We start from the raw sequence: 9433 nt of genomic DNA, 5'->3' as shown, positions 1-9433 counted from the left end.
TTCCATGTTTCACAGGCGTATAGGAGAAACCGACTTCACATTACTATTAAAAATCCGTAACTTAGTGCCTTTTCTTATTATTTCCGATCTCCAAATAGGCCACAATTGTGAGAAGGCTTGCTTTGCCTTGCGTATTCTGCTGGCTATGTCCTCGTCTGCCCCACCATTTTCACTTATCATGCTTCCCAAATAACAGAAATTAGGAACTCTCTCAACACTTTCATCCCCGATCTTGAGATTTTCCTGGTTTTGACTATTGACTCGGATTTCTTTTGTCTTCTTAACATTAATTCTGAGTCCATCTCTAGCTGCTTCCAATCTGAGGTCATTTAACTTGCTCTGCATATCACCAAAGGTATGAGAAAGGAAACATAGGTCATCTGCAAAATCAAGATCTTCCAATCTCTCTGCCAACCTCCACTGTATACCTCTCGGTCTGTTAAGCGCCCTTCTCAAAACAACGTCAAGAACCATAAGAAAGAGAATAGGAGACAAAATACATCCTTGTTTAACTCCTGAAAGTACATGAAATGGTTCAGAAACTTTACCATGATGCACTATTTTGCAGGAATGACCACTATACAATGCCCTAACTAGATTTATTATTTTCTGGGGAATACCAAACGTCTCCCATATTCTCCTTCTATCCACACTATCGAATGCTTTTTCAAAATCTATGAATGAAAGGTATAGTGTTGCTTGATACTCTGTAAATTGTTCTACAATACTTCTCTTGACATTGCCTGTCCCAAAAAGAAATGTATTAAGAAAAGAAAAAAGAGAACTTTCCCCTATGACAATGAGGCAGAAAATTTTAAATTTGACTTTCTAAAGGCTCTACATAAATATGAAACAACAGGAAATGTGCAAGACAAAGAGATCATGGTAGAGAGGAAAAAAAATTATGACAAGAAACTCAGACAATTAAACCAAAACGCAAATGCAAACTACATCAAATCAGCTGATAACAAGAGTAAAGCCCTATGGAGCCTTATAAACAATGAAAAAGAGGAAAACCCCAACTAAAATATCCACAAATGCATATTAAAATTAATAACAGAGAGACTGATAGCCCCCAGGAAATAGCTGAACATTTTAATACTTATTTTACTAATGTAGCCGAGCTGACGCTGAAAAAGAATAGACAGGTCATAGGGAACCATGACATAAATGCACCTGACCTCCGAACAGAAATAATCTGCCAAGAGTCCTTAATTCTTACACCAACAAACAATGACGAGGTCAGGGATATTATAAACTCCCTTAAATCAAAACAGTCCAGTGGAATGGATGAATACTCATCTAAGCTTGTCAAATACTGCAGAAAAGAACTGACTCCACCTCTTGTAAGTATAATAAACAAATCATTCAGCCTAGGCCAGTTTCCCTCTGCACTAAAGTTGTCGAAAGTATACCCGAAGCACAAAAAAGGATCTACAAATGATGTGCAAAATTATCGTCCTATCTCCCTGATTTCAACATTTTCAAAGATTATTGAAAAAGTTGTCCTCATCAGACTTATGACACACCTCAAGAAGCTAAATTTAATCAACGACTGCCAACATGGATTCTCAAAAGGAAAATCTACCATTTCTGCCATAATCAGCCTAATTGAAGACATTATTGACCAAATAGACAAGGGACAATACATCTCCACACTTCTTCTCGATTATAGTAAGGCATTCGACTGTTTTCGACATGACCTCATCTTAAGGCAACTAACATTACTGGGAATCACAGACACAGCAAACAAATGGTTTGCAAGCTACCTGTCAAAGACGAACCCAAGTAGTTGAGGTACAGACAACCACACTTGGAATTACAAAAACACACCAGTCAAATCCACTTCCTATTCTTCGAGGAGTTCCACAAGGGTCTGTACTGGGCCCAGTCCTCTTTATTCTATTTGTAAATGATTTCCAACACATACCCAAGATAATAATACATCATGCGTAATGTACGCAGACGACACAACACTCCTGATAAGGAATCTCACTGCAGAAGGTGTTTGTGCAGCTGCTACAGCCTCTCTAAACAAGGCTCTGAATTATTGTAAAACAAATGACCTGGCTATAAACCCACAAAAAACAACACAAATTAATGTCAGTAAGAAAAAGAGACACTACTCCCAGCATCGCCAATGTAACAGTTGAAAATCATGTAAAATTTCTTGGAGTCATTCTGGACAGAAACCTAACTTGGACTGAGCAAGTGAACAATGTCTGCAAAAAAATTAGCATCTGGAATATATGTTGTTCGACGCCTTAAATGGTCAGCAACTTGGAATCAGCCAAAACAGCTTACTACTCATTAGTAGAAACTCACATGAGGTATGGACTTGCGGTTTGGGGTGGCTCCTCAGTTGGAAACCTTAATAGAGTTCTTACCCTACAGAAAAAAGCCATCCGAGTTTTGGCTGACTTAGAACCAAGGCAGAGCTGCAGACATGCCTTCCAGACACTCCAGATAATGACTGTTACTGCGCTATACACCCAAGAAGTTATCATGTATGCACACCAGAAGAATCTCAAAACTGGAAAGGACCTTCATCACTACAACACACGTTATGCAACAAGCTACACTCTACCCATACACCGCACAGCACTTTTCGAGGAGAAACCAACCTACATTGGGCGAAAGCTATGGAACCATCTACCACAACCATTAAGAGAGCTTCAGGGTAACGCTTTTAAAAAGCACTCCATGACTTGCTTGTTGGACAGCCTTTCTACACCATTGACGAATTCTTGAACCAAGACTGGAGGCCTCAACTGGAACTCAACAATCACTCTCAAATGTGATGCATCATCGAACTCAAAAATTATTTTTCCAAAACAAGTTTATCTAATTTCTGACTATTGCTGTTCTTGATGAATATGCTAATAAAGAAGTTTGTCTATTGTTCTTGAGATTTCACGTTCTGAGACGCCTGTAGCTACTGCTGTTCGGACACGGGCCTTTGCCAAGGGAATAATTAAAGTTTTTTCATCAGCCTCCTTTTTCATGAATGTATATACATTGCTGACAATTTCACGACTTTGACTGTGCAAAACTCTACCCTTCAGTTTTGATTTCACGTGGTCACACATATTACTTATGAAATAAGCTTCTTACTAAAACAAAATAACACAATATAAAAACACTGAAACGTAATAATTATTCACAGTTAACTGCACACAGTAAATACACACAGCTTAGAACAACTCACTGTTAATACTGAAGTTTAACGATGCTCAATCTATGACAACAGATGTCACACTGGTATTATATTGTTTGGAGGGAAAGATGAGTCACAAGTCAGCCAACCCCTTCCGGCTGGCCCGACCTTGAAGTCCGCCACCGTGGGCGCGGGCGTGATGTTTTCAGGAATGAGCGATTCACACACCCCTCTTCCCCCCGTGCCATAGCCTACCACCGACCGGCCCGCGCGCCCAGACATATTATTCTATCTGTAGTTACTCTTATTACTCTAGTTACTCTTAAGGTAATAAGTATTTGTTACTCTTATACTTGTCTAGAATAATTAATAAATCAAACAGTGAATTTATTCTATAATAATTTATTTGCATTTGTTTCCAGTGGGGCAAAAGAAACATTCCATTCTGTTTCTGGATTCTACTACATTTTCTACATTGCTGTAGTTTGCCAATTTCCTTTTGAGCTTCTTCCCAGAATCTGACTTTATTATACCTGATCGTCCAGAAGAAAAATATGTATGATAATTTTTCCTTTTTCACTTTTTTTGTACATCTTGGATGTACTTTTTTAAACTAGTCAGCTATTTTTATACTCATAAAAATCAAATTATTTCTAAACGAATGCTGCAATTAATTTATTGTATTGTTATTATTCCAAGAGGAATTGTAGTAGTTTACTGTAATAATTTGGACCACATTGAAACTAGGTCCGTGGAAAAGCAGATGAAAATGATACTAAGGATACTAGCAGTTACCCGCGGCTTTGCACATAATTTCCTGTTGAACAACCAGCATGTATTAGGCACATCCTTTTTAAATGGCGTAGTGAACAGTCCTGAAAATAAGTGATGGTTACTGGAAGATATTCCAATCTCATGATCCATTTCAGAATAACTAGACTTTAAGTTTAAAGAGCATTGTATTAGGGCTTTGAAGTATGAGAATCAAACTATTGTGATGAGTAACAAATGAAATACAATACATTTTTCTGAAAAATTTCATAATATTTTAATGAATATAGCTCTAACAATTTCAGTAACGCTTCAATTATTTCAGGCTATAGTATAGGAATACTAAGTCTGTAGTAATCTTAGTAGAAACACTTATAATGTAGACATGTATAACACCTTCAGCGCAACGCAAGCCATGTACTCTGACTTTAGAACAGTCAGGATAATACTAAGCTGCGTCCACCGCTGTCAATGTGTTAAAGTATATATTATTTTAGTGATTATTGATAAGAGGTTCAAAAGTTGTCACTGGCTCTTATTTTATGTTTAGCTCGTGAAGAAGCATTTGGTATCACATTGTACAAAGAAGAATACAAAATCTGATGTGTTGGTAAATTATAAAAGAATTATTTTCATGAGTTATATTTTGGCATGTTTAACAGAAACTGTGCACAGAGGAGATATCTACATTTCCATCTAAAATAACATTTTTCTGGTGCGTTAGTTTGCTGAGGAAAGGATGTAAAACCACACTAAACTTAGATCATCTGTGGAACTTGTATCCTAAACAAGCTTTAACAACTATTAATGGGTGAGTAAGATTTTAAAATTGTTGCTCTTAAGTAGTTAGTAATGCTAACTTAATACCCATTAGCATTTTAACTTGTTATTTTTTAGAATTTTGTATATTTAATCAAAAACATTTAACTCTTAAACTTCAAAATGACCAGCATGTGTGGCGGATCCTAACTGTGCCGGCCTCTGGCTCATGTGTACCACATATTAATTGACATCTGTTTCGTTTCTATCACAAAACATCTGATTTGTATCTACCTTGAACACTATGCATTTACAGTGGCCCATGTGTATGATGTTCCATTTCATATGTGAGACTGAACAGTTTTTGAGATGTAGCAGTGAGACTGACATGGTCAGGTCTATGGACCATAAGAGACATCAGCATCATAGACTTAAACACTATATATTTACAAAGTTATATATTTTTCAGCAGTTACATATTCCACTCACAGAAAATGTAATGTAATGTGTAATGTTGTAATTTTTAATGTAATGAAAAGTGTAATTACCGAAGATAAATTAGAAAACTAATTTATTGTAGGTAAAGGAAAGAATATTGGAGGAATATTATATGATAACTGTTTCATATCCTTACTTTATGTCATGTGGAGAGATTAAGCAATACAGATTTCTTTAATCCAGTATTTAGTTTTATTAATTGTAAATTTTATCATTCTAAAGCTTTTTTTAAAATTTTTAAAATATAATTTGAATTTTGCTTTTACTATATTTTTAGTTATATTCTATAATCTAACGTTAGCTGATTATGCGAAATTTATTTCAAAATTTTGCAAAAGGATTTTACTTAAACTATTATTCTTCATAAAGAGGCCAAACTGAGAATTTATAAAACTGTAATCAGGCCTGTTGTAGTTTATGGTTGCGAAGCGTGGACACTCACCAAACAGGACATAAATAGATTGAGAATATTTGAAAGAAAGATTTTAAGAAGAATTTACGTGTCCTGAATTAAGACAAGGAACATGGGAGGAGGCGAAAAAATCAGGACCTGCTTGTTTTTTTTGAGCGGTGAGGATATTGTACGCTTCATTAAGGCCCAAAGAATTAGGTGGCTCGGACATCTGACGAGAATGAACGACAACAGAGTCGTGAAGAACGTTGCTGAGTGGACTCCTGCTAATACAAGGCCCAAGGGAAGACCTCGGATGAGATGGAGAGACGATGTGGTTGCTGACCTAAGAAAGATTGGAGCAAGAAATTGGAGAGAGGTCGTCGAGGACAGACCCCAATGGAGACTACTGATTCACCAGGCCAAGACCCATGGAGGGTTGTAGCGCCGAGGGAGTAAGTAAGTAAGTAAGTATTAATATAAGGATTTCTGTATTTAAGAAATTGATTGTTGTGATCATTTACAATAATTATAAATGAGGTGCTTTGATGCAGCTTAAACGTTTTAAATCAACAAGCAATGGTAATTTATTATGAACTAGTTTTGTCCTGTGTTATTTGAAAACACTAATAATTATGTGTTAATCTAAATTCTCAAACATCACCATAATATGTTTTGTGTTTTCAGGAAAACAGGTGGAGTCGGTGAAACTGTTAAGCAAATCTTAAAAACATTTAAAAATAGAAGAGCACCATGTTCTGTTTTTGGGCCCATCTTGAAAGCTATTAGGTCAGAATTTGTCTTTGCTGCAAGTCTCAAATTCTGTTCTGATTTCCTAACATTCTGCAATATTTTTCTATTAAAGTAAGTACATTCCCATACCTAATGTAAAGTGTATAATGTGTGTTTACACTGGTGATAAAGCACCAGTTGATATTTTTTAACTTAGGTCTTTAATAAGTATATATATATATATATATATATATATATATATACATACGAGGTCTGTTCAAAAAGTATATGACCGCCGACCAGTAGGTGGCCGCGGCGTAACCGACCGGCTCGAACCGGTTATTGGGGAGAGGGGCGAGCCTACTCCTTCCCATATTAGGCATGGAATACGATCCGGTCACTCAGCGAGTCATAGCGCTTTGTTCCGTACAGTAACTCTGCCGTGTGTGTGCGTCGCATTTCAATATGGACTACTGAACGTGTTGAGCAACGCATTTGGATTACATTTTGCCAAAAACTTGGCCATTCAGCATCAGAGACGATTACTATGATACGGAAAGTTTATGGTGACGTGTACACAAATAAAAGAGTGGTTTAGGCGGTTTAAAAATGGCCATATATCAGTGGAGAGTGATGACCGATCTGGCAGGCCTTCAACGGCCAGAAACAGTACACCTTGTCATACAGGCCCGTACTTAGACCAATTTTTTTCGGACAATTTTACCAGAGCCAGGGCCGGGCCTCCCACATGTTTATTTGATAGGGCCTTGTCAACGGTTGGTACAGTGGCAAGACATATCTTATCTGGGGCCCGCCCAAGCTGGGAACAGTCCTTTGTGTGTATATATATATGTTTATATGTGTGTGTATGTATATATATAAAACATATATTTATATTATTATTATTATTATATTATATATAATTAATGCCTTTGCATTCAATATCAACTGTAGTTGATCCATTATTGGTATCTTTGGTCTCAAAAAATACAGAAGGGGTTTTATGTCCTGGCACACCTGGATATAATTTAAATGGCCCGAGATATCTATGTGAAACCTTGACCCTACCTATTATAACATATTTTTTTTACGCCACCGTAAATCTAGTTATGGGATTGTTCCGGTTAGGAAATTCCTCATTGAATAATTCTGCTACTTCAGCATATGAATCTCATACGTTCTCCATAACCTCTCATCATTAACACAGTAAATTCTTTCAAACTCAGAATTCTCCATGTAGAAATAAAATAAGTAACACTATTTGTCAGAAAAATAAGCTTAAACTGATGTTGTTTATAGCAACTTAACCAATCAGCTGATGAAATGCAAGTGAGTAGTAAAGAGAAAGTCAACAGTAGATTGTTGCAACCGGTAAGATAAGAACAAGGGAAATTCCAAAGCATGTTGACTCATGTTACAATAAACAGGACAAGACAGTTAAATGATTGAATGCTGTCTCAAGTTTTTACACACGTCTATAGCACACTGTCAAAACAGCCGAAGGTGAACAGTTTTAGAACACCTGCTACATTAAAACAGGTAACAGTTTTTTTAGAATTTGCGTTAGTGTTGACTCATGTTACGATAAACAGGACAAGACAGTTTACTGATTTTATTATTGTAAATTTGTCATAAAATCTGTTAAAATAAACGTAGAGACCTCTAGTTTGCATTATTGGATTTCTTTTTTTTTATTCCCTTTAAAATGAGGGGTCACATGATAGGGGTTTGTATTTTAAAATGTTTAGTTGCCCCCCTTTAGCCCCCTGGCAAAATTTTAGACAACTTGAAAAATTAAAAAAAATATGTTATAAATAGGTAGGGTCAAAGTTTCACATAGATTTCTCGAGCCATAAATTCATAAATTATATCCAGGTGTGTCAGGACATAAAACTCACTCTGTATATAACTTTACGTGAAGAATGAGAGTATGCTGTTTAGCTGTTTATTTCAGTGAAAGCTTCGACCCAATGTATACAATGTTGTTACGTAGGTAAATGATATAATATGTTTTCCAATGTAACTTGGTTACTAGGCCTCCAAGTGTAGGTCAGCAAGCTGCAATGTAATTGGTATTAGGCTTCTGATAATAAGAGTACTAAATTACCTACCACTCATATTTATAGTCTTCCAAAAACATTTATTTTGAGAAAGCTCAGAGAAAGGGGAAATTAAATTCTGGCTTTCCCAGGAAGATAGTAAAAAATACATCTAAATTAAGTCTTCAACAAAGAAAAGCCAGTTTTAAATCATATTAAAAAAAAAACAAAGTGAAAAAACACCAGTTTTCTCGCTGAGTTTGCTGATTAATTTTGAAAACAAACTACACATACAGTTTTTGTCAGATACTAGTAGTGGAATGAATCTGATTAATGATAACTACAATCAATTGTACAATTTGCCATTTTTACTACGGTTGAAGAGGTTATGTTTTCACTATAAAATATATTTGTTAGTAAATCTATTTTGTTAGCAGAATTATGCCTTGTTATAAATAAGCTATTAATATTATAGTTAATTATTGCTATTATATATACGAGGGTCGTCCACAAAGTAACCTCTGTTTTTGAAATAAAAAAATAAACCAGTTGAGATACAAAAAGTTTATTATATAAATGTTAAAACTACAGATTTTCTCTACTTTTTTACATATCCACCATACAATTTCAAGCACTTATCATATCTTGTAACAGTTTTTGAAATTCCGCCTTTCAAAAAATCTGCTGCCTGAAAACGTAGCCAACCTGTCACAATCGTTTTGAAGCTCTTCATCCACTCGCAAACCTCTGAGATGCATGCCACCACTTCAATGTACGGGAAAAGATGAAAATTTACTTGGAGCCAAGACCGGGTTGTAGGGGGGGGGGGGGGGTTGTCAAAAACGTCCCATTTGAACTTTTCCAAAAGTTCTGTTGTTCTTGAGCTGTATGAGGGCGGGCGTTGTCATGGACAAACACACCACCAGATTTCAGAAGACCACGACGCTTGTTTTGAATCGCTCGTCGTAGCCGTTTAAGGACCACAGTAAGCTGCTGCTGTAATGGTCGTACCACGCTCCATAAATTCAACGAGCAAGTTGCCCTTAGCATCCCACTTTGTTCACCAAGTCATCACTGACGAGAGAT

The 9433-nt window shown here is 36.1% G+C and overlaps 1 long non-coding RNA gene across 1 annotated transcript; it reads left to right on the top strand.

Annotated features, from left to right (window-relative positions):
• The first annotated feature begins 3642 nt into the window (after positions 1-3642).
• On the top strand, positions 3643-6435 carry LOC124373671. The gene is made up of 3 exons (XR_006923460.1): positions 3643-3713; positions 4591-4739; positions 6264-6435. It is a non-coding gene; the product is annotated as an uncharacterized LOC124373671 (long non-coding RNA).
• The last annotated feature ends 2998 nt before the right edge of the window (positions 6436-9433 follow it).

This window comes from Homalodisca vitripennis, unplaced genomic scaffold (genome assembly GCF_021130785.1).
Source record: "Homalodisca vitripennis isolate AUS2020 unplaced genomic scaffold, UT_GWSS_2.1 ScUCBcl_6137;HRSCAF=13212, whole genome shotgun sequence".
NCBI classification, from domain to species: Eukaryota; Metazoa; Arthropoda; class Insecta; order Hemiptera; family Cicadellidae; genus Homalodisca; species Homalodisca vitripennis.
This window is presented reverse-complemented; position numbering and strand designations above follow the sequence as displayed.